The sequence below is a fragment of the Ovis canadensis genome, chromosome 22 (assembly GCF_042477335.2).
Source record: "Ovis canadensis isolate MfBH-ARS-UI-01 breed Bighorn chromosome 22, ARS-UI_OviCan_v2, whole genome shotgun sequence".
NCBI lineage: Eukaryota > Metazoa > Chordata > Mammalia > Artiodactyla > Bovidae > Ovis > Ovis canadensis.
Genome location: NC_091266.1, coordinates 22,428,403 through 22,450,987, shown reverse-complemented (window position 1 = coordinate 22,450,987; position 22,585 = coordinate 22,428,403). Strand labels below are relative to the sequence as shown.

Here is a 22,585-nt window from a genome sequence, read left to right as displayed (position 1 = left end):
GGATACATGATCACAAAAGCCAAGTGCCTGACCTAGAAGAACTGTAAGGCATCCATTTTAGTGGAGGCATTGCAGCTGGAACAGGCTGTGTCAGTGTGAATGAAAGCGAGTGGCGGATGTGAGCAGGACGATGGAGCTGGATGCTGAGCTCAGGGGACTCTGGGTGAAGAGAAATCCCACTTGATTTACAGATCTTACTTTTGCATGCCCCTCTGTGCTGGATTGCTAGAACCAGAGGGCATCATTGCAGATTGATAGCCACACGCACGTGTGTGTGTGTGTGTGTGTGTGTGCTCAGTCACTTCAGTTGTGTCTGACTCGTGACCCTATGAACGGTAGCCCACAAGGCTCCTCAGTCCATGGGATTCTCCAGGCAGGAACACTGGTGTGGGTTGCCATGCCCTTCTCCAGATGATGTCTAAGCTACTGCTGCTAAGTCGCTTCAGTTGTGTCCAATTCTGTGCGACCCCATAGAGGGTAGCCTACCAGGCTCCCCCATCTCTGGGATTCTCCAGGCAGGAACACTGGAGTGGGTTGCCATTTCCTTTTCCAATGCATGAAAGTGAAAGTGAAGTTGCTCAGTTGTGTCTGACTCTCAGCAACCCCATGGACTGCAGCCTACCAGGCTCCTCTGTCCATGGGATTTTCCAGGCAAGGGTATTGGAGTGAGGTGCCATTGCCTTCTCTGAGATGATGTCTATACCCATGAATATTTCTGAAATAGATACTCTTCCTCTGGTTCCCAGAAAAAACAACTACCTATTCATTCTTTCTTTCATTTGATTTATGTCTTTTTGAGGCTTTATCACATAAAAGGCATTGTTAGGCGCTATCAGAAGACTTAGAGGAGCAGCACAGATTCTGGTTTGGGGGGTAACTTCTAGTAGAGGGACCGTGGCATTTATGCACATAACCATCATGCAAAGAAGAATGTAAGAAGGGTCCAGAGCCCACATTTGCAGGAGTTGACAACTTCTGGGGAGAATCCGAGAAGTCTTCCTGAAATAAATGGTTTCATTAGGTAGATCTAGAGTGAATAGCATCAGCAGTACTCAGATAGAGCTATATGCCATTTCAGCTGACTAAAGTAAGGCTGCATTAAGGTAGCTGGAGGATGAAGTGTGACAAATAAGTTCACAAACATGTTGGGGCTGGTTCAACAAGATCACCAGATGGTGGATGAGGGTAACCCTGACAATTCTATGCAGCAAAATAGTGACAATCATTAGGACACTGAGAAGGCTATATGAGATGAATTAAAGGGAGAAGATACAGACAGAATATCTGATTGCTGCTGCTGCTGCTGCTGCTGCTGCTAAGTCGCTTCAGTTGTGTCCGACTCAGTGTGACCCCATAGACGGCAGCCCACCTGGGATTCTCCAGGCAAGAACACTGGAGGGGGTTGCCATTTCCTTCTCCAGTGCATGAAAGTGCAAAGTGAAAGGGAAGTAGGCAAGAGTACTGCTGCTGCGGTTGCTGCTAAGTGGCTTCAGTCGTGTCTGACTCTTTGCGACCCCAGAGACTGCAGCCCACCAGGCTCCGCTGTCCCTGGGATTCTCCAGGCAAGAACACTGGAGTATCTGGTTAGCAGTCTGTAAATCCAAGTGGTCATCATGAGATCATAAATAGGAGGCATGTATAAGAATAAAGACATGAACCCAGAGGGCTGAGGCTTCCCTGCATGTGAAGGGGAAGAAAGAAATTTAGAAGATCTAGAAGGAGTGTAGAAAAAGAACTAATTTGGGAGGCATAAGAGTTATTCAATAAAAATATCATGAATTTGACATACAAGTTTGACGCTCAGGAACAGGTGCCTCGCATCAGGTAGACTATGTGGGACAAGAATGCTTGTTAGAGTTAACTTAAAATTACCCTAAAAATTGCTTACATAGAGTTAACAACTGAGGCCATGAAACTGGATGGAACTGCATGACAGAATAGAAAAGATTAAAAGACCAAGTTTAGAATCCGGGAAAATTCTTACATGTAAAAGTGAGGCAGAGGAAGAAAACCAGTGATAAAACTACAATGTTAGCAATCAGAACAGTGTAGGAAACCTCAGATACCAAGAGAAGATTTCAAGAGAAAAAGGATAATCAGCAGAAATAAATGCAAGTGAGAAACTGCGAGGCATGACATAGAGGGAAAAGGGCAACAAATTGAGCAACCTGGGAGAAAAACATATAATAAAATGGTGAAAGTGGAATCCGGATGTCAAAGAGGGAGTTGGTACTGAGGAAGTGAGAGCATTGAGACTAAAGGATTTTTTTTTTTCTTTCAAGAAACTAGGCTAAACAAAGAAAATAAAAGAGAGAGAAGGCGGGCGGGCACATGAGACACTAGTGAGGTCTTGGAGAGTTTCCTTGTGATGGTTCTGCACAAACCTTGAGGAAGATGGGCTTTCCAGGCGGTCCAGTGGTTGAGACGTTGTGTTTCCTTGGTTGGGAAACTAAGATCCCACATGCCACGGTGGCCAAGTTAACAAAGAAAACAAGAGGCAGGGCAGAGGTGGGGGTGACGCTCGATAGAAACGTGCCCCTGTGCACACAGAGGAGGAAATAGTGAGCAAACAGAGAAAGAGAAATTGGAAGACATGTTTGTGGTTTTTTTTTAATTTTCTGAAGATAGTGAGAAAGAGAATAGGTAGAAAATTTGTAGAGATGTAAACAAGGAAATTATGGTAACTTGAATGGCCTTAAAGCACAAGGGAATCTGATGAGGGAAGAATGACAGTGAGGCTGAGGGTTTGCCTGCTGACTGAGGATGGATGCGTATTTGTATCAGGTTATACGTCTACTTTCCTTTGTAATGATTCTACCTGGAAGATGGGATGTTTAACAAAAAAGGAAGCTGAAGTCCATAACATTTTAATAACTTGTTAAGGCTTTGTGGTTAATATTCAAGCCCAGATTAATCAAGTCATGGAAACAGACTGCTGGGGCCCTGAGAGTCATCTAGTGTGGGTGCTTCCGTTCTGTGGACTGAGATCCCAGGAGATGAAGGAGCACCCAGCAGCTCGCCTCCATTTTTTCCCCACCTCCATTTTCTTTTTCAAACCTACTCGTATATAGTGTGCAGTGAGGACTGTATGGACTTGGTCAAATAGAGTCCAAAGCTCAGCACTTGAATCTTTACTACACCATGTTATGACAATATGGGCAATTTATTTTAATTTTATTTTATTTTAAGTCTCAGTTTTCCTATCTGAAAAATGGGAGATGCCTAAATTATAAAATTGTTTTAAAGATCAAACAATTTAATATATGTCGAGGTCCACACACAACAATGTGCCCCTTCCTCTTCTTAGAGAAGGTACTGGAATCTCCTGGGTTTAGTAGTTTTTTCTTTCTACTTAGCATAAGTTTATCTTCAGAAGTGTATACAGAGAACATACCTAGAGGAAGGTCTAACTTAAAACATAAATAGAGAGAAGATGGCTTGAGTCTAGGGCTCAAGAGGTGCATTTCTGTGCTCTTATCAGAGGAGTTGGGATTCCCACCAAATGTTGAATCCCAGCTTAAAAAAGAAATTAAACTGTAACTGAAGAATCTTGTCATAATCCTGCTGCTAGTACCTAATTTATGGCCAATTAAGGGAGCACCAGGGCTTCACCCATGCAAACAGATGGCAAGCATTAGAACTGTCAACACATGGAGCTTCTTTCACAAACTTACAACTGAGGCACCATGTTATGTAAGCCAGTGATTATGCTTTATTATTCCAGAGGGAGAGCAAAAGAACATCATTGTAACTAATTACGCATGTTGGAAATTAAAAAAAAAAAAAGTTCATGGACAAACTAGAAAGTGATAAATAGATACATGTTGTTCTCAAGAAGCATTCTCTGAGGACTGGTTTCTTACATTATTTTCATAATTATCTGCAGTGATTCTAAAATTCATGAAAATTGACATAAAGAAACTTGAATCTAACAGAACTATTTCCATTAATAACATTCTTGAATACATAAAACACAACTAAGTATATTTAGAATATATTATTTTAGAATCCGTGAAGAGAAATAAATGTGAACGTAAGTATATCTTTGTGTCCCATAATCAGTTGTGCAATCCACTTCTTCACTGGTGTGGTAAGTTATTAGTGAAGTTAGGAGTTTAAGTAAGATGACATTTTTGGATACATTGAGATCGCTGAATATTTACTAGTAATTTTATTACTGTTTTTAACAAAGAGTCACATATTTTCCCCCAGAAAATTAAAATCTAAGGGTCTCAACTCTATCCCTCATTTACTGTATAACTCCAAGATGCAGCCAATTGGTTGTGAAAGTTGAAACGTTTTCATACTAGTTGGTAAACAGCAATGGTATGAGCTCCCTTTGTCTTTCTCCCACCCCTTTGCTCCCTGGTCCTCTGCTTCACCCAGCCAGGAATCTCCAGACCTATCCTTGACCCAACAGCTAGAAAAGGGTATCTGGCATATACCAGGACCAGTATCTATGGAGATGGAAATGGCAACCCACTCCAAGATTCTTGCCTAGAGAATCCTGTGGATGGAGGAGCCTGGTGAGTTGCTGTCCATAGGGTCAAACAGAATCAGACACAACTGAAGCAACTTAGCATGCATGTATGCACTGGAGAAGGAAATGGCAACCCACTCTAGTATCCTTGGGATACTCTAGTATCCCAGGGATAGAGGAGCCTGGTGGGCTGCTGTCTATGGGGTTGCACAGAGTCGGACATGACTGAAGTGACTTAGCAGCAGCAGCAACAGGACCAGTATCCATCCTGATCCATCAATTCCTGTGTCATAAGACTTGTCCCAAGACCTATACAAAATATAGTAGCAAATAGGTTACCAAGAAAGATTGGACATAGAGAAAAAGTCACTGGAATTGGTAGGCTGAAGACTATTTCTCAACACCCAAACCGGAGCTAGGTATTAAAACTGAGTTTAGAGCCAGACTAGGAAATTTTTACGTTTATTCATTACAAAAGATAAAGATGAATGCCTGTTTCTGTATCAGTTACTTGGGCTACTGAGATGAGCAAGACACAAGTTCAGTGTAGGTCTGAAAACTGAGTATATAGGGCAAACTCAATTATATTAAATTTTTGGTTGTTACTCCTTTATTGGTGCTGGTAGCAAAGCCTCCTCTCTGTTTATTCATCCTGTCCTCCACAGCTAGCCTCTTTAGCCTCATCTGCATCAGTTTCCAGTGAAAGTGCTTCTGATCCCAGCCTCTACCCAGATCTACTCTTGCTTGTGGAGGGTTGGTGCCTTCCTCCATTCCCTGTTTGCTATTTCTATTCAGTGTCAACTCCAAGTTGAAGGCAAAATAAACAAAACTACTGAATCCATGCTCTGGGCTCTATAGGATAAGCAATGGACCAGTCAAGCAGGAGTCAAGGAAGGCTCCCATATCAGGACTTAGGATGTCAGAAGAGATGCAAAAAGTTGACAAATTAGTAGTTATTCAGCTTCTCCCAGGAAGGGTGCTGTTGATGTTTCTGACAAGCAACTTGGTGAAGGGTGAGACTCACTAAGGCTCATGCTCAAGGAGGAACAGAGGATCACAGAACTTCCCCACAAAAATGATGGATTAGTTAAGTGCAGGAGGTTTATTCCGAGTGGGGTATGTAAATATGAAGCCTTAGCTCCATGACTTAAACCAAGGATAGAATAAGCTTTTCTATAAAAGGTCAGATAGTCAATATTTCACACTTCGTAGGCCAAATGACCTTTCTTGCATCTACCCAATTCTACCATTGTAATGCAAAAGCAATCAAAGTCAATAAGTAAATGAACATGTCTTTGTTTCAATAAAGCTGTATGAATGATGGAATTTGAATTTCATATTGTTTTTAGAGGTCAAGAACTATTATTCATCTTTTGAAACTTTCTTGTTCCTGCCACTTAAAAATGTACAAATTATTCTCAGCTAATGGCCATACAAGAAACAGTCAATGGGCTGAATTTGACCTGTGAGCTGTAGTTTGCTAACCCCTAACTTACTTAACCAATATAAAAAAAATTGATCGCTTCCTCCAGTGGTCCTGTTCTGATCTTCCTCCAGGCTCTGCTCCACCTATCTTTTAAATGAAGCAAAAACAAAGAATACTGGTTTGAAGTGCGTTCCGCTGTCGGTCTTCCCAGTGCCATCTGCCAGCTTCCTTTCCTCTCTCTGACGCCCTTTACCTCTAGTTGCCTCATCACATTACTCTTCTACAGGCACTGCTATTTCCCATTACACTCCCCACCCCTGCCACACACACATGCTTTCTTATTTATCTTTTTGGTTATACCACATGACATGCAGGATCTTAGCTCCTCCACCAGGAACTGAACTTGGGCCCCACTACAGTGGAAGAGCCTAATCACTGGACTGCAGGAAAGTCCCTGGTCCCTATTCTTAATTTCGCTCTTGCAATCTCAAGGACTTCACTTCAGGCTTTGTAGTAATTTGAGTAGTAGCTACATAGAGATGAAGATGATGATGGTCTGTGGGTTACTTATATTTTAATGACTTACCCCTGAAGACTGAAAAATCACAAAAATCCAAAAGGTTTTAGAATTTCAGGTGTCATGGAGGGAGAGGCAGAGAACCATATGGAAAGATTTGATGACAGTAGAATCTTTCCAGCAGGGTTCTTTTTTTTTTTTTTTTTTTTTTTTTACTTTATTTTGCTTTACAATACTGTATTGGTTTTGCCATACATTGACATGAATCATAGCCAGGACATGGAAACAACCTAGATGTCCAGCACGGTTCTTACCCTACCGTTCTTACCAGGCCAGTCTCATGAAGGCGCATGCATCCAGTGGCACGTGCCCCACCTATGTCATCTGTTTCCTTGTATGTATCTGTTATCTTCATATACCTACCAGTCTTTGTCCACATGGTAAGACTGTGGGAACTCCAGATACCATAAGCGTGTAGTCACACTACTTAACTGATAGGGTGATGAATTTAAAATTTTTCAGAGCCTGAGCCTGTCCCACAGTCTAAGTGGATTTTACTTTGATTCATTTTCTAGAATGAAATCCGGGGTGATGTGAGCATAATTGCAGGATGAACATGAGAATACAAATGTATTTTGCTAGAATGTGATCATTCAGTTGTGATCATTTGGGCGTGTCTTTTTTTATGGAGCTATTACTGATTGGTGTGCTTTGCAAAAAATATTTATTAAGCAGGAGAGATAAAATCCAGAAGCTTGAAAGAGAGTCATTATACTAGTTCATTTTAATAATGGAAGTTGAATTATAGCATGCCCTCAGAAAGCCTCATATAACTACAAAATAAGCACATAGCTACTGGAAAAAGGTCATATCCAGAGGTAATTTAGTATTAATCGTTTAAACTCATGGAAAGAGGTGAATGGGACTGCTCTTCATCACATATGTGTGTTGTAGTGCTTTAAAATTGTACACCCGCCTCCTCTTGCAAGTAGTTATAGAAATTGTATATAGCATGACTGACTAGAGAACTCACTGAGAAGGCCTGGTCTATATTTAAGGAGTTTCGAGGCAAATGCATAATATGACACTACTTATTTTTATTCCTATTGTATAGATAATTTCCAGCTCTAATTTGTTGAGTCCCAAACACACTGAGCTTCTATCAGTATTCTTTGATAAATTTGACTCTATTCAAAGTAAAAGGAGTTCAATGTCATTAGTATGTTGGTAGGTCATTAGTTAAAATTTAGCACTTTTTTGTTTAAAAATTCTTATTAAAAGTGTTTTAGATATTGATCAAGTTAGTCAAAAGGTCATAGCAGAAATTCAGGATACAGACAGTACAAGGAATTGTCACAGACCTCAGGCCATTAAGAGACGATTCAAGGAAAACATTCTTCTTCCCCCATCCTTCTCTCCACCCTCTACCTTGCTCTGCTGAGACTAAGAACTACACCTTGTTGTGGAGAGCTGTTTATGGAACTGGATAATATTGGCATTTTGAATCAGAGAGTTGGTTTTGGTGGAGGGCTGTCCTGTGCACTGGAGAATGTTTAGTGGGCATCTTGACCTCTACTCACTAAATACAAGTTAACATTCCCCAAAAACCGCAATGTGACAACAGGAAGTGTCCCAAGATATTTCCAAGTGTCCCTCAGGGGGAAATCACCCTTGCTGGGAAGGACGCAGCCACGCTGGCTAGCTGGCAGTAAAGTGCTCTGATGTCAAGGAAGTAGCACTTACGCCAGAGGTCTTCCAGAGAAAGCTGCTCAAACAGGGAAACTACCTGACGGCAGGTGTGCTGGGGAAGCTGCTGGCTGCCTGGTATTGCTGAGCTCCAAGTACTGTAATAGCCATAGCCTGGAGAAGGTTGTACAAAAACGGAGCAATCTGACTGGAGCCAGGAAGCAATCGCTCTACTCTTGCAGTATCTCCCCAGTGGCAAAGTTTCAGTGCCAGTTGGCAAAGAAAAACATTTAATGGCCCAATCCATTTTTTTATAGAGCAGTTTAAAAGGGCGAATTTAGAACTGAAATACAATAAATAAATCAATAACCAGTACAGATTACAAGCTAAATCCTATTCCAAGGTCCAGAGCCATAAATAGCAAGTCTTTGTCTCAATTCAGTTCAGTGCACTTCAGTCACTCGGTCGTGTCCAACTCTTTGTGACCCCATGGACTACAGCAAGCCAGGCCTCCTTGTCCATCACCATCTCCCGGAGTTTACCCAAACTCATGTCCATTGAGTCGGTGATGCCATCCAACCATCTCATCCTCTGTCGTCCCCATCTCCTCCCGCCTTCAATCTTTCCCAGCATCAGGGTGTTTTCAAATGAGTCATCTTCTCGCATCAGGTGGCCAAAGTACTGGAGTTTCAGCTTCAACATCATTCCTTCCAATGAACACTCTGGACTGATCTCCTTTAGGATGGACTGGTTGGATCTCCTTGCAGTCCAAGGGACTCTCAAGAGGCTTCTCCAACACCATGGTTCAAAAGCATCAATTCTTCAGCACTCAGCTTTCTTTATAATCCAACTCTAACATCCATACATGACTACTGGAAAAACCATAGCCTTGACTAGATGGACTTTTGTTGGCAAAGTAATGTCTCTGATTTTTAATATGCTCTCTAGGTTGGTTATTGCTTTCCTTCCAAGGAGTAAGTGTCTTAATTTCATGCATGGAATCTTTTAAAGGAGGTCACCATTATCTTCACTATCTCCATCATAGTCTCAGTTCAGTTCAGTTCAGTTCAGTTGCTCAATCATGTCCACTCTTGGTGACCCCATGAATCACAGCACACCAGGCCTCCTGGTCCATCACCAACTCCCAGAGTTCACACAAAGTCATGGGCATTGAGTCGGTGATGCCATCCAGCCATCTCATCCTCTGTCATCCCCTTCTCCTCCTGCCCCCAATCCCTCCCAGCATCAGGGTCTTTTCCAATGAATCAGCTCTTCTCATGAGGTGGCCAAGTATTGGAGTTTCAGCCTCAACATCAGTCCTTCCAATGAGCACCCAGGACTTGTCTCATTTAGAATGGACTGGTTGGATTTCCTTGCCATCCAAGGGACTTGCAAGAGTCTTCTCCAACAACACAGTTCAAAAGCATCAATTCTTCGGTGCTCAGCTTTCTTCACAGTCCACTCTCACATCCATACATGACCACTGAAAAAATCATAGCCTTGACTAGACAGACCTTTGTTTGCAAAGTAATATCTCTGCTTTTGAATATGCTATACAGGTTGGTCATAACTTTCCTTCCAAGGAGTAAGTATCTTTTAATTTCATGGCTGCAATCACTATCTTCAGTGATTTTGAAGCCCCCCAAAATAAAGTCTGACACTATTTCCTCTGTTTCCAAATCTATTTCCCATGAAGTGATGGGACCAGATGCCAGGATCTTAGTTTTCTGAATGTTGATCTTTAAGCCAACTTTTTCACTCTCCTCTTTTCACTTTCATCAAGAGGCTTTGTAGTTCCTCTTCACTTTCTGCCATAAGGGTGGTGTCGTCTGCATATCTGAGCTTATTGATATTTCTCCCGGCAATCTTGATTCCAGCTTGTGCTTCTTCCAGCCCAGCGTTTCTCATGATGTACTCTGCATATAAGTTAAATAAGCAGGGTGACAATATTCAGCCTTGACGTACTCCTTTTCCTATTTGGAACCAGTCTGTTGTTGCATGTCCAGTTCTAACTGTTGATTCTTGACCTGCATACAGATTTCTCAAGAGGCAGGTCAGGTGGTCTGGTATTCCCATCTCTTTCAGAATTTTCCACGGTTTATTGTGATCCACACAGTCAAAGGCTTTGGCATAGACAATAAAGCAGAAATAGATGTTTTTCTGGAACTCTCTTGCTTTCTTCATGATCCAGCGGATGTTGACAATTTGATCTCTGGTTCCTCTGCCTTTTCTAAAACCAGCTTGAACATCTGGAAGTTTGCAGTTCACATATTGTTGAAGCCTGGCTTGGAGAATTTTGAGCATTACTTTACTAGCATGTGAGATGAGTGCAGTTGCGTGATAGTCTGAGCATTCTTTGGCGTTGCCCTTCTTAGGGATTGAAAGGAAAACTGACCTTTTCCAGTCTTGTGGCCACTGATGCATATTGAATGCACACTTTCACAGCATCATCTTTCAGGATTTGAAACAGCTCAACTGGAATTCCATCACCTCCATTAGCTTTGTTCATAGTGATGCTTCCTAAGGCTCACTTGACTTCACATTCCAGGATGTCTGGCTCTAGGTGAGTGATCACACCATCGTGCTTATCTTGGTCATGAAGATCTTTTTTGCACACTTCTTCTGTGTATTCTTGCCACCTCTTCTTAATGTCTTCTGCTTCTGTTAGGTCCATACCGTTTCTGTCCTTTATTGAGCCCATCTTTGCATGAAATGTTCCCTTGGTATCTCGAATTTTCTTGAAGAGATCTCTAGTCTTTCCCATTCTGTTCTTTGCCTCTATTTCTTTGCATTAATCGCTGAGGAAGGCTATCTTATCTCTCCTTGCTATTCTTTGGAATTCTGCATTCAAATGGGGATATCTTTCCTTTTCTCTTTTGCTTTTTGCTTCTCTTCTTTTCACAGCTATTTGCAAGGCCTCCTCAGACAGTCATAGTTTGGCCCCAGGTAAATAGCAGGGAGGGAACACAGCTCCACCCATCTATAGAAAATTGGATTAAAGATTTACTGACCGTGGCTCCGCCCATCAGAACAAGACCCAGTTTCCCCCTCAGTCAGTCTCTCCCATCTGGAAGCTTCCATAAGCCTCTTACATATCACAGAAAACTAAGCAGTCTAATCACACGGACCACAGCCTCCTCTAACTCAGTGAAACTATCAGCCATGCCATATAGTACCACCCTAGACGAACGGGTCATGGTGGAGAGTTCTGACAAAATGTGGTCCACTGGAGAAGGGAATGGCAAACCACTTCAGTATTCTTGCCTTGAGAACCCCATGAACAGTATGAAAAGTCTTTTTCTGTGTTGGAGTAATTCCTGATCAATACAAGTGCATTAAAAACCATGAAAAATTGCCATTTCAGTATGGGAAAAATAAAAACAGCAGCGGGGGAGGGGGAACTAAATCTGGACAAATGTGTTATGCCTCTAGCATCCGAAAGGACTTGTAGGACAAAAGGATATGTGAGTTGTCTAAAGTTTGAATAGGGATTTTACAACTAAGAATGGAGGGTAAATATAGCTCCTGTAAAAGGAAGGGCAGACACAAATATGAGGAATTTGAAAATGTTATTGTACAGAAATAAAGTGGAATATACCAAGAAAAGAGGATTTATGTGTCAAGGAACTGAACAGTGAACTAGACAGGTGGTTTCCTGGAAGATACTGTTAGAAAGAGATGAGGGCAGATAATAAAGAAATATCATAATAATCTCAAACTAAAGGTATATGATTTATCCTCTGGGCAATAAGGAACCATCGGACGACAGCTGCTACTACAGTTTGTAAATACTTGCTTTTGAAGGAAGGGAATAGAAGATCGATTCCAATGGGATGAGCTCAAACAGGGAAACTAATAGGAGACTAAGGCAACAGTCCTAGAGGTTGCTCACTGGAGTTTGAGTCTAAATTTAAATCTGATTCGGGGGGGGGGGGGGCGGTGTGTGTGTGTGTTAGTTGCTCACTCATGTCCAGTTCTCAGTCCCATGGACTGTTGCCTGCCAGGCTCCTCTGTCCGTGGAATTCTCCAGGCGAGAATACTGGAGTGGGTAGACATTCTCTTTTCCAGGGGATCTTCCTGACCCAGGGACCAAATCCAAGTCTCCTGCATTGCAGGTGGATTCTTTACCATCTCAGCCATCAGGGAACCTTAAAGTAGATTTCGGGGAATAATTAAATGTGAGATGTTAACAAAAAAAAATGCTTCTGCCTTGGGAGACTTGGCAGATGTCTATAACAGATCAAAAGTATGAAAGACAGAGCAGGTTCAGATGAAAGTACTGGGCCACTTGGTTAAGGATATAACTTCAGACTGTCAAAATGGTATTCAGATATTCAGATGGAGAAGTCCATTGACAGAAATGAGTTGTTTTCTTTTTTCCTGACAATCAGATGATAAAATGGATAGTGATATTGGATTTCACCGTGTATCAGTTTTAAAATACCACAATCACAGCTTTGGTTTTGTTAATTACAACTGTTTTATTTTACACCAAGGAGTAAATAATTCCTTTTTTCCCTGTTAATGCTTAAAACCTTTCTATATTTCTGAGGCTTGCATTTTGTTTCCACTGAATGTTTTACGAACTGTTATTCAGAGACTCAGCAGTGTCTGGAATTCATAAGCCAGTTGTGTGGATGAATAAGAAAAATCTGTGAAAACTTTTAATTTAAAAAATCAATCTTAATTTCTTCAGTTATAAAGGGAAGAGTTAAAATTTCATATCTGAATTATCTTTATGTTTTCTGTGTAGAGTTTTGGCTGTTAATTTGGGAAAGGGATTATAGTGCTTCTGGTGCTCTTAAGGATAAAGCAGGGAGAGAGATGCCAGGATCAGTTTCTGAGAGAAGCTTAACAATCACTTTAAAAATCAATAGTGTAATTACTAGGTTTGAAAGCTGAATTCTGCTTCAGATATTCCCATTGCTTTTTTTGTAGAGTTTAGTGATTTTGCTTACTTTAGTAGGCACGCTTCCTGGTGAGACTGTTATTACCGGCCCAGCTGGGTCATAAAGATCTAAAACTTTCCTTTTCTTTTCAATATGCCTAGTAGTTAGTACTTATTTTGAAACTCACAGCATAGACACATGAATTGGATTAGCATCAGCTACAATAACACTGAAATTTTCTTCCCAGACTAAGCTTTGATTACAAAGAAGAACTTGGCAGAATTTACTAGTTTGGATGAAGTGTAACGGTCATATTATGCACCACCTGGCCACAACCATGTAATTGAACTAATATCAAAACAAAAATCAGAATGCAAAGACAAATCATGATTTGGTAGCTAATAAAGATGATGTCCTCCCTTGATGAATGAAAGATAGCATGTTTTCATCTAGACGAGAAATCTAAGTGGGCTGAGTGGAAACTTTCATTTATTGTGTTGTGCTTGCAGGGTTGTTTTTTTCCCTCTTTTCTTTGTCTTGTTTTTACCTTTTCATATAGTTGGTGTCAGGTGATTATAAGCTTATTCGCTACTCCCTAAGAAAAATTAGAAAGCACAGAAAAATATAAATATAATCCCACCATTCAAAGGTAACTACTGTTACTATTTCAGTGAAAAGTGAAAGTGTTAGTGGCTCAGTCGTGTCCAACTCTTTGTGACCCTAGGGACGGTAGCCTGCCAGGCTCCTCTATCCATGGGATTTTCCAGACAAGAATACTGGAGTAGGTTTGCCATTTCCTTCTGCAGGGGATCTTCCCAACCCAGGATCGACCCTGGATCTGCCTCATTGCAAGCATACTCTTTACCATCTGAGCTACCAGGCAAGCCCCAGTATTTCAGTTTATTACCTTAAATAGTGACATCACACTGCCTAATTTTTTTTGTCCTTTGTCCACATACAGGGGTAGAATAAATAGTACCTGCATACACACAGACAGGTAGATACACGGATAGACAAATTTCCCCATCATTTAGTGAGCATATGTATCAGTCATGGAGCTAGTTGGGATAGATAGCCTGATGAAAAGGTATACACACATATACATATGTACACACATAATTACTGTCACAGCAAACATGAAAAGAATACTTTTTACCTTCCATGTTAATGTTACACTTGGCTCTAGAGAGTTAAAGTATCATATCACAATGCAATATGGCTTATAAGTGGAGAAGGAGGATCCTCTCTGCAAGGGTCATTACATCATGCTGCTTTACCATATTGTATTAGTTATTTGTTGTTCAGTTGCTAAATCATTTCTGACTCTTTGCGACCATGGACTGTAGCACACCAGGCTCATGTTAATAAAAATATCTCCTGAGCAGAAGTTGAGTCGTAAAACTGGCCATATAAGCTCATTTAATTTTTAGTTTTGTAAAGAATTCTTTGCATATATCTTTTTTCCCCCTTAGAATAATTTCCTTGAGGAGCTACTCAGCAGTAGAATTACTGATTCAAAGTAAATATGTCTATTTATTTCTGTTTACTTTTAAATGTTTTGTTGAAGTATAGTTGATTTACAATATTATAAGGTTCAGATATACAGTATAGGGATTCAGTATTTCTATAGATTATACTCCATTTAAGATTGTCACAGAATATTGGCTATATTCCCTGTGCTGTACATTATATCTTTATATCTTATTTATTTTATACCTAGAAGTTTGTACCTCTTAATCTCCTTTCCACTACCTTGCCTCTCCTCCTTCCTTCTTCCCATTGGTAACCAGTACTCTGTTCTCTGTATCTGTGAGTCTGTTTCTGCTTTGCTATATTGTTTGTTTTATATTTTTAGATTCCACGTATAAGTGAAATCATATAGTATTTGTCCTTCAATGTCTGACTTACTTCACTAAGCGTAATACCCTCTGGTCTTCCAAGAACACCTCTGATCATCTGATTCAGAGGAAAGTAAATATAGTTTCTGGAGATGTCTCTTGACTGAAACTCAGAGGCCAGGTTGATGTTAGGGATTATATAATTACAGATTATATTCTGATCCCTTAGAGTTGGGTAGCACACTGGCCCTGAGTTGGTTGCAGTTACAAAATCTGAATTAAAGTTTAGGCTATAGGTATAAGCCTCCTGCAGTCAACACTGACCAGACTGCATTTGTAACGCTGAGCTCAATGCTGAGCGCCAGAGTTTACAGAGATATTAACACATTAAATGCGACCAAAATGGTGGTGAGGGGGGAGGGGTGGTGGTCCCGATAAGCTGTATGACAACCATGAGATAGGAAGGAAAAAAAGTCACCTTCCAGGTCCTTGCATGTTGTTGCAAGTGTCAGCATTTCAGTTTGGGTTTTTTGTGGCTGAGTAATATTTCGTTGTATATATATGCTATCCATTCATCTCTTGGTGGACTGTTATGTTGCTTCTGCGTCTTAGCTATCATAAATAATGCTTCTGTGAGCATTGAGGTGCATATATCTTTTCCAGTTAGTGATTTTTTTTTAATGTTGGAAAATACCCAGAAGTTAAATTACTGAATCACATGGCAGTTCCAGCTTTATTTTTTTAAGGAATAGCCATACTGTTTTCCATAGCGACATCCCACCAACAGTGCACAGGGTTTTCTTTTTTCCACATCCTCTAGCACTTGTTATTTGTTGCCTTTTGTTTGTTTTGTTTTTTTGTTTTTTAATATAAATTTATTTATTTTAATTGGAGGCTCATTACTTTACCATATTGTAGTGGTTTTGCCATACATTGACATGAATCTGCCACAGGTGTACATGTGTTCCCCATCCTGAACTCCCCGCCCACCTCCTTCCCACCTCCCTTCCCATCTTCCTTCCCATCCCATCCCTCTGGGTCATCCCAGTGCACCAGCCCCGAGCACCCCGTCTCATGCATTGAACCTGGACTGGCAATCCATTTCACATATGACAATATACATGTTTCAATGCCATTCTCCCAAATCATCCCACCCTCGCCCTATCCCACAGAGTCCAAAAGCCACATCCTCCAACACTTGTTATTTGTTGCCATTTTGATAATAATCTTTCTGACAGATGTGAGGTGATATTTCATTGTGGTTTTGATTTGCATTTCTGTGATGACTAGCCATGTTGAGCATCTTTTCATGTGCCTGATGGCCATCTGAATATCTTCTTTGGGAAAATATCTATTCATGTCTTCTGCCCATTTTTAATTAGTTTGTTTTTTTGATACTGATTACTGTGAACTCATTCTTTATTTTGAATTTGTTGTTCTGTTGCTAAGTCATGTCTGACCTTTTTGTGATCCCATGAACTGCAGCATGTCAGGCTTCCCTGTCCTTCACTATCTCCCAGAATTTGCTCTAATTCATGTCCACTGAGTTGGTGATGCTGTCTAATCATCTCATCCTCTGCTACCCTCTTCTCCTTTTTCCTTCAATCCTTCCCTGGATCCAGGTCTTTTCCAGTGAGTCAGCTCTTCCCATCAGGTGGCCAGAGCACTGAAGCTTCGTCTTCAGCATCAGTCCTTTGAGTGAATATTCAGGGTTGATTTCCTTTAGGATTGATTGGTTTGATCTCCTTATCAGATACATCATTACCAGATATCATTTGTAAATATTGTCTCCCATTCAAATGGGTTGTCTTCTCATTTTGTCAGTGGTTTTCTTTGTTGTGCAAAAGCATTCAAGTTTAGGTGCCTCTTGTTTATTTTTCTTTTCTTTTTCCCTTTCCTGAGTACACAGATCCAAAAAATATTGCTAAGACTTCTGTCAAGAATAATAATGCCTATTTTACTTTAGGAGTTTTATGATTTTCTGTTTTACATTTGAAATTTTAATTCATCTGGGTTTATTGTATATGGAATAATAAAATGTTCTGATTTCACTTTTACATGTAGCTATCCAGTTGTCTCAGTACCACTGATTGAAGGGACTGTATTTCTATATTGTATATTTCTGCCTTCAAATAATATAAATATTTTTAAATTGTTCAGTTCAGTTCAGTTCAGTCGCTCAGTCATGTCCGACTCTTTGCGACCCCATGAATCGCAGCACACCAGGCCTCCCTGTCCATCACCATCTCCCGGAGTTCACTCAGACTCACATCCATTGAGTTGGTGATGCCATCCAGCCACCTCATCCTCGGTCGTCCCCTTCTCCTGCTGCCCCCAATCCCTCCTAGCATCAGAGTCTTTTCCAATGAGTCAACCCTTCTCATGAGGTGGCCAAAGTACTGGAGTTCCAGCTTTAGCATCATTCCTTCCAAAGAAATCCCAGGGCTGATCTCCTTCAGAATGGTTATCTAGAACCATTTTGCAGTTTACTCTGAAGTGGCAAGGTATGAGAACTTCTGTTACCCTGAAACCTGACCAGCACAATTTTTTGGTTGAAATAATCTTAAAAGACATGATGGTGCAGATCAGGCCAGGGCATGAAATATGTCATCATCCAAGAAGAGTTAGTTTGACATTTATTCTTTTCTTATAATTGATACATGGAGCTTAAAGTGAAGTCTGACAGTCACGTCTGACTGTTTGTGACCCCATGGACTGTAGCCCACCAGGCTCTCCCGTCCATGGAATTTTCCAGGCAAGAATACGAGATTGGATTGCCATTTCCTTCTCCAGGAGATCTTCCCGACCCAGGGATTGAACCCGGGTCTCCCGCATTGTAGACAGACGTTTTACTGTCTGAACCACCAGGGAAGTCTTAGTTATTGACAATTTAAAGCTTGGAAGATAGTTCATTCTTTTGCAATTGCTTCATTATCCTAAAGAAGAATAAACCCACTTAAAAAGCTTAAGAAAACTGTGAGAGTATATAAAAGCTTAAATAACCTTTTTTTTTTTTCCTGAAATGCCAGAAGTCAATAGTAAAGGCTAACAAGGTACCTGCAAAGGATGAATAGACAAGGAAAAACAAATTGACCAAGTGACTACTTAAAGCATGGTGCAAACATCATGATATGAGAAGGCCCCAATTTATAGATGATACACAGTGTGCTCAGTGGTGGAAAAGAAGGGGAAAGTTCAGAGATATTAATGTGTGTATTTTCACAATATGGTGCCTTTGTTTTGTTTATTTTTGTATAATTTTTCAAGATCTCTCTTTCCTATATTTACATGAAGTAATTGCCAATAGGACAGTTTTATTCTATTAATATGGAAGAAACTAACAGTCACATAACTGAGCCATCACATTTCCTATACAGTGTTAATAATAATGCAAGTAATGTGATGGAACTTTAATAAATACAATATCATATGCAAAATCATTTGAGTTTATGTCATTTGTTAAAATGAAAACACAGGTTAATTATCTTTCCCCCTCTAGTTGTGTATTTATAAACATATTTTTTTTGATTGAAGTGTCATTGATTTACAATGTTGTATTAGTTTCAGCTATACAGGAAAATAATTCATATATATATATGTATGTGTATATATATACATATATACACAAACACATTTTCAGATCCTTTCTCTTAGAGGTTATTACAGATTTTGATTATAGTTCCCTGTGCTTTACAGTAGGTCCTCGTTGGTAATCTATTTCATGTATAATAGTGTATATAAATTAATCCCAAACTCCTGATTTGTTCATATCCCTTCCCTAATCTTTGTTTTAATACTCTTTCATCTCATTTAATCCTCACAATAGTCTTATGAGAAAAGATGACATAAGATATTCCAGAAAAAAACTGAGAATCAGACTCAATGACTTTTTAGGGCCACATAGTGTGGTCTGACTCCACGACCAAGATCTGTCTAGTATACTGTGTTTAAATTGTTGCTTTTATATCAAAATTTGTTTTAACTAGTAAGCTAGATTCAGTTGGAGGAATCTGTTTAAATTGCTGCTTTTATATCAAAATTTGTTTTAACTAGTAAGCTAGATTCAGTTGGAGGAATCTTTTTAAAAGAGTAGAATGGGAGAGATTGAGGCAGAGAAAATAAGTATGATGCTTTTGAAGTAAGGAAGCGTGTCAATAGCCTGAATAACTTGGTATAAAATATCTAGCCTGCATCACTGGTTAAATGATAATGCCATTAAGAGATACAGGGAAGTTAGCTGCAAGTCTTGATGGAAGATAATTCATGCAATTAAGGCTAAGCTGAATTTGGAGCACTGGTGAAATATGCATATGACACTGAGTGACATCATTGCAGTATGGACCTGGAGAGTTTGAGGACAGAGATACAGATTTGAAAGTATATTTGCCTGGGGATCCTAATTATAGTCTTAAGAGTAAGTTGTATTTCCTGGGAGAGCTTAGAGAAAAGGGTTATCAGCATATTGTATACGAACTAGGGTCTAGTACAGATCAGTCTACCTGGGACCATATCACAGATTTGCCCCCTTTCTAGCGCTGTGGTCTTAGGCAAGTCACATAATTTCTGTAAGCCTCATGTCTTGCTTCTTGTTCTAACCTGGAGACACTGACGCTGTCTGGAGATGTTTCTCATTGTCACAGCTGGGCTTTCTAAGGATATCTAATGGGTAAAGGTGAGGATAATTGCTAAATATGCTACAACGCACAGTATAGACTCTATAATAAAGAACTATCTGATCCAAAATGTCAGTAGCTCTGAGTTTGAGAAAACCTGCTATAAAACTTCTATAAAATGGGAGTCATTATATTTACCTTGTAAAGTTGTTGTGAGATTTCACTGAGGTGCTGCCGGTAATAAAAACAAGACTGAACATGTTGTAAATAATAAATATGTAAGAAAAATAAGTCAATCAGTTGAGTGGGAAAAGAGGGCAAAAGACCTAACTTGGGTAACTTTTTACCTTTAAGGGATAAGTGTAAGTGTAAATGAAGTCACTCAGTCGTGTCTGACTCTGTGCGACCCCATGGACTATAGCCTACCAGGCTCCTCTCTCCATGGGATTTTCCAGGCAGGAGTACTGGAGTGGATTGCCATTTCCTTCTCCAGCGGATCTTCCCAACCCAGGGATAGAACCCGGGTCTCCATCTGAGCCACCAGGGAAGTCCTTAAAGGGATCAGTTCAGTTCAGTCGCTCAGTCGTGTCTGACTCTTTGTGACCCCGTTAACTGCAGCACGCCAGGCCTCCCTGTCCATCACCAACTCCCGGAGTTCACTCAAACTCACGTCCATCGAGTCGGTGATGCCATCCAGCCATCTCATCCTTGGTCGTCCCCTTCTCCTCCTGCCCCCAACCCCTCCCAGCATCAGAGTCTTTTCCAATGAGTCAGCTCTTCGCATGAGGTGGCCAAAGTACTGGAGTTTCAGCTTTAGCATCAGTCCTTCCAAAACACACCCAGGACTGAGCTCCTTCAGAATGGAGGGATAGGAGAGGGAAAAATATTTGTGGCAGCTGCTGAGAAGTAATCTAGAGGAAGGAAAGGAGGAAAATCCAGGGAAAGAATAGACTCATTCAGAGAACTGCACAAGTTTCTGCTTCACGGATACAAAACAGAGAAGTCCAGCAGGACCAGCAGTAGAGCAGGGCCGTGACTCCTCAGGTAGGTCATGGAGAATGGGAGCTGGAAAGCACCCACCAAGATTAACGGGAGGTAAGTGGTAACTTTGAGGGGAAAATTGTAATGAGAGTAAAAGAAAAAATAGGAACAGAATGCTAGGTTGCAGTCGGTTGAGAATTAAATAAAAAATAATAATAATAAAAAGAATTCAAGATAGGAAATGAAGTTTATTCAAATTGGCTATTTAGTCATAAGGATTGTTTTGTGTTTTAGGATCGGAGAGACCATCCTATTTATTGACTGAAAGGAAGGAAATGCCCACGGGAGACAATGAAACAATAAGAGCTGTTGTAATTGACAGAGCGAGAATGGAGAGTAGTGATAGAATTTGTGATCAGGAGTAATGAAAACAGGATTTGCTGTAGAAAGAAGTTGGGGCACTTTCTCTGGGAGAGAAATACAATGATAAAGTCATTATGCTTTAGCCCCAGGGTAAGAAATAGAAGCAAGAATTTAGTTTTTATGAACTTCTCACAAATTACAAAAATAATTTTCTCAAGTAGCCCAGATACACAAGAAGGTGTATCTTCTAAATTGCTGTTAATATTTCTTCAGAAAACTTTCTGTTGTGAACTGAGTATTTTGTAAATCCATGTGTTGAAGCCCCAGTCCCTGAGTATGACTATATTTGAAGATAGGCCCTTTACAAGGTAATCAAAGTTAAATGAAGTCAGAGCAGTGGGGCCCTACTCTAAGAGGTGTTAGTCTCTCAGTTATGTCTGACTCTTTATGAGTCCATGGACTGTAGCTTGCCAGGCTTCTCTGTCCATGGAATTCTCTAGGCAAGAATACTCGAGTGGGTAGCCATTCTTTTCTCCAGAGGAATCTTCCCAACACAGGGATCGAACCTGGGTCTCCCGCAATGTAGGCAGATTCTTTGCTGCTTTATCCACCAGAGAAGACCCTAATCTAAGAGGACTGGTGTTTTAAAATTAGAAGAGACATCAGGAGGGTATGCACACAGAGGAAAGGCCATGTGAAGACACAGGAAGAAGGAGCTGTAAGTTGGGAAGAAAGGCTTCACCTGAAACCCGCTCTGCTGCCAACTTGATGTTGGACACCTAGCCTCCAGAACTGTGAGAAAATAGATTTTCATTGTTAAACCATACAGTCTGTAGCATTTTGTTAGCACATCACTATCAGTCTAATATATTTCCTAATTGAAACTTCTATACATATAATGCAATAGAAGAAGGAAGATGATCTGTTAAAATAAAGTTGTCTGTGAGAGAAAGTAGATATTTGATGTCAAATTCTAGCACCAGCTATTAACTAACTGGCTTTAGTTCTCCATACTGGGAGATAAAAAATTTATGTGAATAGGAGTGATATTGTGTTAGAGTCCAGTTGAGTCAAACCTCATGCTGATACTTACTAGTCATCTAACCTTCAGTTGCTTTTATCTGTAAAACAGGATAAACTAACATGAAATAGTTTGTACAATTTCTAACACATGCTAGTTATTATTTTCATAGTTTGCTTGATATTTTTGTTATTTTAAGATTTTCTGATTGCTAATTTATGACATCAAAGGATATATTTATCTCAGCTTCTAATGATTTTTGCAAGAAATAAAAAGAGCAGAATAAATCAAAAATAAGAAGTTCAGACAGACTGATTTTTGAAATAAAAAATGTTATGCTAGAAGCTAATGTTGTCTTTGTTTCAGTTTCAAGGCATAAATAAGTGTACTAAAAGATATTTTGAGATAAATTTATTGTGCCATCCTAGCATTTCATTTTCAGTTTAATTTTAAAAAAAATCAGTGACTTTCATAGGATTTTATGTTCCCATGCAATATTTCTTACCAGAGTTTTCTAGAGGCAGTCTTTAAATAGTTACCAAAAATGATGGCTTTGACTAATATCTGATACAGTTGATAACTCTACATTAACTAAAATATTGATATTGTCATCTAGGTATTTTTATTGTTTTTAATAAAATGGCCTATTTATTTTCAAACAATTTTGATTGAAACATACAAACATAAAATTTAAATAATTTCTAAGTAAATAAGCTTGAAAAATATTAAATGGACACAATATCCACTGTTGCCATAGATTCTGCTTTGAAA

At 39.9% G+C, this 22,585-nt stretch overlaps 1 protein-coding gene across 2 annotated transcripts in view; it reads left to right on the top strand.

Annotated features, from left to right (window-relative positions):
* The window catches only part of PRKG1 (protein kinase cGMP-dependent 1), a 1,303,224-nt gene that overhangs the window by 1,141,818 nt on the left and 138,821 nt on the right, over positions 1 to 22,585 (top strand). The gene's annotated exons all lie outside the window — the stretch shown is intronic.